Genomic DNA, 7,000 nt, shown 5'->3' on the forward strand with positions numbered 1-7,000 from the left:
CAGCAAGTCAAAAAGGTAGCCCACACAATTGAAAAAAATCTTCACTGACCTCACTTTGGACAGAAGACTTATCTCCAAAATACACAAAAATTCAAGAAATTGATCATCAAAAACAAAACAAAACAAATAATCCAATAAAAATGGGGTACAGACCTAAACAGAGAACTCTCAACAGAGGAATCTAAAAGACACTTAAGGAAATGTTCAACATCCACTCTGTAATTCTATCTTATACCTGTAAGAATGGCCAAGAGCAACAACACTGATGACAACTTATGCTGGAGAAGATGTGGGGTAAAGGGAACGCTCCTGCATTGCTGGTGGGAATGCAAGCTGGTACAGTCCCTTTGAATATCAGTATGGCAATTTCTCATAAAATTAGGAAACAATCTACCTCAAGACCCAATAATACCACTTTTGGGTATGTACGCAAAGAATGCTCAGTCATACCATAAGAACATGTGCTCAACTATGTTCATAACAGCATCATTTGTCATGCCAGAATATGGACACAACCTGGATGTCTCTCAAGTGAAGAATGGATAAGAAGATGTGGTACATTTACACAATGGAGTACTACACAGCAGAAAAAATAATCACAACTTGAAATTTGTGGGCAAATAGATGGAGCTAGAAAGCATCATACTGAGTGAGGAAACCCAGAAAGACAAATATAATATGTACTTATTCATAAGTGGCTTTTTTATATAAAGCAAAGAAAAACTAGACTACATTTCACAATCCCAGAGAAGCTAGACATCAAAGCCTAAGAGCAACGTATATGGATCTAATGTATATGGGAAGTAGAAAAAGACAAGATCTCCTGAGTAAATTGGGAGCATGGGGACCATGGGAGAGGGTAAAAGGAGAGCAGGAAGAAGGTAGGAAGCAGAAAAAACATATAGCTCAATAAAAATTTTTTAAAAAGAGAGACATGAACACATACAAGGGAGATAAGAATGTAGGAGGGAGGGTGGGTAGGAGAAAGAAGGGAGTGGGAGCTGGAGGGAGATTGGGACCAAATGCGGTGACAATGCCCTTGATACAAACAGAAGCTGACCAAAAACTGAAATACTAAAAATATTGAGAAAGGGATGGTGTGGAATGCCCTCCTGTATGCTGCCCATATGTGCTGCTTTTATTGGTTGATGAAAGCTGCTTTGTCCTATGACAGGGCAGAATATAGTTAGGCTAGAAAGCCAAACTGAATACAGGGAGGAAAAGGGTGGAGTCAGGGAGATGCCAGCAGTTGCTGGAGAGCAAGGTGTGAGGTAATAAGCTCAAGCCTTGTGGTAAAATACAGAATAGAAATGGGTTAGTTTGAGTTGTAAGAGCTAGTTAATAATAAGCCTGAGCTAATAGGCCAAACAGTTTGTAATTAATATTAAGCCTCAGAGTTCAGGAACTGGCAGGCCAGAGAGAAACCTCCAGTTACAAATGATCGAACATGTGAGTTTGATGCTTGATGTTTTGAATATTCTGATTTCTCCTTAAACTTTTGCCTCCTGATGTTGGACACAGTCATGAGAACCCATCATCTTTCTCTGCTGAAGGCAGTGGGTTCTCTGAGGCCATTCCATAAGTGAGAGGAGCTGGACGCTTTGGTCTCAGCACTGCACTGCCAAGCTGGAGGTAAGAGGGGTCTGAACTGCCAGGTCAGGAGCTAGAACTGTGTCGAGGAAGGGCCAGGAGATGATCTTTCTGAGTCACTTCCAAGCAGAAGAGAGCTTTGTCCTACATGTGTCCCCCCACATTGAAACTAGGAATTTCCTTGGTTTCTTTGAAGCCCAGAGCTGAAATGCAGGGTGAGGTCTCCTTGCCACTGTCTATGACTGTTCCTGTCACACGGGGAGCTGCTCATGCCAGGACATTGATTCCTCACCTCACCTCACTCTGTTCTGGGCATGGTGGCATCATGCTTTCTCTTTCTTCAATGTATGGATGTTTTCCTTTGATGAGGACTTCTGTGTCTGCACCACTTTCTCATCGCAGGAGGCTGACAGCAGCTCCTTCTCGGGAATGGGGGCCAGGCCGAAAGGCATTGTACAGATGGGCTTTGCTCTGCGAGTCTTGCCTCAAACTGGCCCTCTCTTGGGAACAGACCTGACAGGGAAGTGATCCCTGTCTCCCCTCAGTGTTGCTTTATTTATCTAGTGATTACATACCTGGGTGGAACCATGCTAAGGAACGAGGTCTGCAGAGAACCAGTAAGTCAGACTGGGCACCTCAGCACTCCATCTCTGAACTGGTGGCCAGTGATGCAATGAGTTGGGTGGTGTGCATACTGGCAACCCACCAGGAGCCCTGCTAAGCTGGAGGCAGAGTCATTTCTTGCAGATGTCAGAAAGACCCACACAATGAAGCTGTGCCTGACATGGCCCAGGTGGTTGACAATGACAGTCATACTGTCAGGATCTCCTTTGTTGTTATGTGCCATCTGACTGGAACCCATGTTAAATTCTAGAAGGAGTAAAGCCTCTGACTCATGGCCAAGACCTGTGTTTGGACTCAAATAAAACTTGGCCGATGTTGTAAGGAGTGGTGGGCTATGTTCCTGGCGCCCGGCCGCCCGCACGGCTAGCTTTACCCGAAATAATTACATGGAAACTGTATGTTTTTAAACATTGCTTGGCCCATTAGTTTTAGCCTCTTATTGGCTAGCTCTTACATATTGATCTAACCCATTTTTAATATTTTGTGTAGCACCATGAGCTGGCTTACCAGGGAAGATATTAACCTGCATCTGTCTGGAGTGGGAGAATCATGGCGACTCCCTGACTCGGCTTCTTTTTTCCAGCATTCTGTTCTGTTTACTCCGCCTACCTAATTTTTCTGTGAAATTCGTCTATCCAACACCCTGCCCTCTTTGACCATGCCTGGGATTTGCCTTGGCTATAGGAAATCAGTGGTTCAGTAATAATCCTGGGGCTGGCTCCCCTTGCAAGCAGTATGCTTCCAAACACTGGTCTTCCCTAAGCCTGGCCGCCTTCAGGCTGACTCCCCCTCTCCAGTAGCCCCTCCAGTTCTTACCCATACCCAAGCCCTCCAGACTCTTCTGTCCCCCAAATTACGATTGCTCAAAATAGACCACATGGCCTCCAGCACAGGAGGCAATCTGGAGGAGACCAGAGTCCCCATCTATTTACAAAACTCCCCTGGACAAATGCTGGCTCTGTTCCTGCTATGCCCACCACGAGGTTCAAGGACAAGTTATTGTCATTTAGCAAAGGTGCTTAGTGACCTTTACAAAATTAATTTCTTGGTTGTTGCTGTGAATTCCCAGGAGGTATGTTCAGATATCAGAACATCATTGCCAAGTCAAAGCTACTGGGGGAAGGGGTGGGCATTGGGGCGGTGGGGGGGGGGATCGCTCCCAGTGAGGTGCTGAATCTCTGAGCAGCAATGCACACATCTGTTCACCACCCTTTACTGCTCCCCACCCACCGACAGTGAGGCTGAGAGAGGCATGAGGGTCAGAATCTGAAGAATAGCTAGCTCTGGGACTACACGAAGTTTCCTTGTTCTATCTGTGCCTGTTTCCCACATGTGAAACATGAGGAGTATTCATGTTAGGGTGTGTGTGTGTGTGTGTGTGTGTGTGTAGGTCAGAACGCCAGAAGACAACCTCATCAGGTGAGCTTGTTCAGACACCTTCTTCTTCTTCTTCTTCTTCTTCTTCTTCTTCTTCTTCTTCTCCTTCCTTCCTTCCTTCCTTCCTTCCTTTTCGAAGACAATGTTTCTCACTGGCCCCAAACTCACCGAATAGGCTAGTTTGGCTACCTAATGAGTCCAAGGGATGCCCCTGTCTCCACCTCCACAGAGGGACATGCCACATGACCAGCTTGGGTTCTGTGGGTTCTGGGGATTGAACTCTGGTCTTTGTGCTTGTACAATAAGCATTTGCGCTTTACCCACAGAACCCTCTTCCAGACCAGACCTCATTTTGCATTGCTATAACAAATACTTGAGAAAGATAAGTTAAAGAAAGTATTTATCTTGGCTCATGGTTTCGCAGGTCACGGTCCTGGCTTTGCTGATTCTGGTAAGGCATGGAGTCTTACAGCTCATGGTGCTAGAAGTATGTGGAGGGAAGATTACTTGTTACTTCATGGCAGACATGTTGTGGAGACCTCCCTCCACCCACAGACCCTCCATAAGCTACCTACTTCTATCTAGACCCCACCTCTGAGAGTTCCCAAAACTGTCCACAATAGTGTCACTAGCTGGGAAACCAGTCACCTACTTCCATGAACCTGAGCCTCATAAAACCAAAGCGAGAGCTTTTTATGTCAAGCCATGGGCTACCCCCAGGTATGAATGCCTAGGGCTCCTGCTTGCTTACCTGCTTCAGAGGTCTGCCTCCAAGTCAGTCTGGGACCCCTGCCTGGACCAGATCAGAAGCCAGCTGCATCCAAAGATACCTCCACCCCACCCCACCCCACCCCTTCTGTGCTCTCTCACTTGGGCCTTCTACCTTCTCTCCTACAAGTCATCTTGTGGGTCCTGACTGGCTCAGTGAATGCCTCCATTGCACGTGACAATGACTGAGACCTGTAACTATATGGCCTTGCATCCACAGCTTTCCAAGAAAACAAGAAGATCAAGGCAAGTTCTGGGGCCTCTCGGTGGCTTTGTGTTTGTGGGTCAGAGTGGTAGACGTATAAGTCCGAGGCTTAGTCAGCGTAGGCACACTCATGTTTGTATCTCTGTAAAGCTAGCACGTGTCAGGAACTGGCCAGAGAGGCAATGACTTAGCCCAGAAGTGTCCTGACCTCTCATGAGTCAGGCTCGCAGCTCTGTGTAGCTGGGCATCAGTCAGAAAACATGCAGTGGCACCTTCCATGTACCGGCACCATCGCAACTCTCCATGTTTCTCCTGGGCATCTGCAATGTGGCTGGTACAGTGAGGAGCATTCCAGTGACACAAGTGTCCTCAGCCTCTGTGTTCATCCACAGGGCCTCACAGCCGTCTACCAGCTTTCTCTACCAGAGACTTCTCCGCTGGACACAGGGAGAGGACAAGCCCAGAACCCCCAGGCCCCCACGATGTGGGACACTGTCTGCTGACCTGCTGGGTGATCCAGCCCCCACTGCTCTGTCTGACCAGGCAGCCAGCCCCCCTCTCCAGTGTGTCTGCTGACCTGCTGGGTGATCCAGCCCCCACTGCTCTGTCTGACCAGGCAGCCAGCCCCTCTCTCCAGTGTGTCTGCTGACCTGCTGGGTGATCCAGCCCCCACTGCTCTGTCTGACCAGGCAGCCAGCCCCCCTCTCCAGTGTGTCTGCTGACCTGCTGGGTGATCCAGCCCCCACTGCTATCTGACCAGGCAGTCCCACTCTACAGTCCTGTTACTAAGACCAGAGAGAAGGCATCATGGCAGCCATACACAACCCAGGCACCCTCATTAAGATCAACACAGAATCAGTTCATTGAGAACAGAGATTTGCAGGCCTTCTTTGCAACCCCAAATCCCCGGGGCCTGTGGCTACAGTGGGAAGAGGGAGGAACCATCTCCCTGCTCTATTCACTTATTCACTGACACGTCAAAATCCACACAACACCAAATTGACCATTGTAGCCATTTTTAAGAGTGCATCTTGGTGCTATCAAAGCTCATCCATGTTCCTCTCTGTGACCACCACTGTCACCCAGACTCTGCACTCTCCACCCCAGCCTGCCACCCGCCTTTCTGCGCGTGCTTCTGACTGGCTACCCGAGAGTCCTCTATGAGTGGAGCTGTGCTGGCTGTCCTTTGTGTCCAACCAGCTTCCCTGAGCAGTGCAGATGGGCTGGAGTCCAGGCCTAGCATGTGGCCGAGGACGGGGCACTCCATACCCCCACTCCTGCCTCAGTTTCCTCAGATGTACAGGAGGAATAGTGATACCAATTTGGAGGAGACTAGAGGGGTATTCTCTCTCTCTCTCTCTCTCTCTCTCTCTCTCTCTCTCTCTCTCTCTGTGTGTGTGTGTGTGTGTGTGTGTGCAGACATATGGAGACCAGAGATGGACATAACTCTCCTGTTATAATGCTCCACCTTGCTTTTTGAGACTGAATCTCTTACTACGCCTGAGCTCCCCAGTTTGGCCACATCAGTTGCCCCAGAAATCTGCTTCTCTCTGCTTTCCCAGAGCTGGAAGCACAGGCCCTAGGCTGTTTTTCACACAGATGCTGGGAATCTGAATCCAGGTTTTTGTTATACAGCAAACACTTCACCGGCAGAGCCACCTCCCAACCCTTAGGGTAAGATATTTTCATCAAAAGCTTCAAACAGCCCCCACTCGATCTCCTGCCACCTTTGCTCTCCTGGGAGCCCTTAGCACAGCTCCAGAGCTGCCACTGCTCAGGGATTCCCTCCCCTTTCCCAGAAGACTCTCCTGCAACCTTCCCTGTCCTGGACTAAGAAGACACGGTCTGCCACCTGCACCCCCACCCGAGTCTCTGGACACACACTGCCGGGACTTTGGTCCTCACTCTGCCTCTCAAGGTGGAGCCTCAGTTTGCTTCCCAGGGGTTCACAGTCGAGTGCATCACACAGTGCCTGCAGGGGAGAGGTCAGTGAGGGGTCAGGTTCGTTATGTACACTCACCCATGCTGATCTACTCTGAGGTCTGTTCCTAGAAGCCCCACCGCCAAGGGCAGTGTTTGCGTAGGAATTGGTCTCGAGCAAGGTATGCTGGTCATCAAGGTGAACCGTCATCCTTTCTCCTGAAAGCCAGTCTTTAGGTCCAGGCACATGCTGTTCTGGGGAGTGGTGGATGAGGTCCGTGGCTCTGACGGGTACCACGAAAGCTCCTGCGCACCCCAGTGTGGACCAAGTTCCCACACTGTCAACAGGTGCTCAGCCATCTAGGCTTCCTATATGCAGCTGAAGTCACCACCCCACACTAGTTTTTACTAAATTTTTTGCCATGATATTAGTGGTCATATAGAGTAATAACTAATTCTAGAAAAAGGCTTCAGCTGCCTTCCTCTACATGAGGGTTTGAGACTCTGTTTTCTGCA

Source organism: Microtus oregoni, unplaced genomic scaffold, assembly GCF_018167655.1.
Source record: "Microtus oregoni isolate MIOR12 unplaced genomic scaffold, Mior012 000064F_ref0000363, whole genome shotgun sequence".
In the NCBI taxonomy this organism is placed as follows: domain Eukaryota; kingdom Metazoa; phylum Chordata; class Mammalia; order Rodentia; family Cricetidae; genus Microtus; species Microtus oregoni.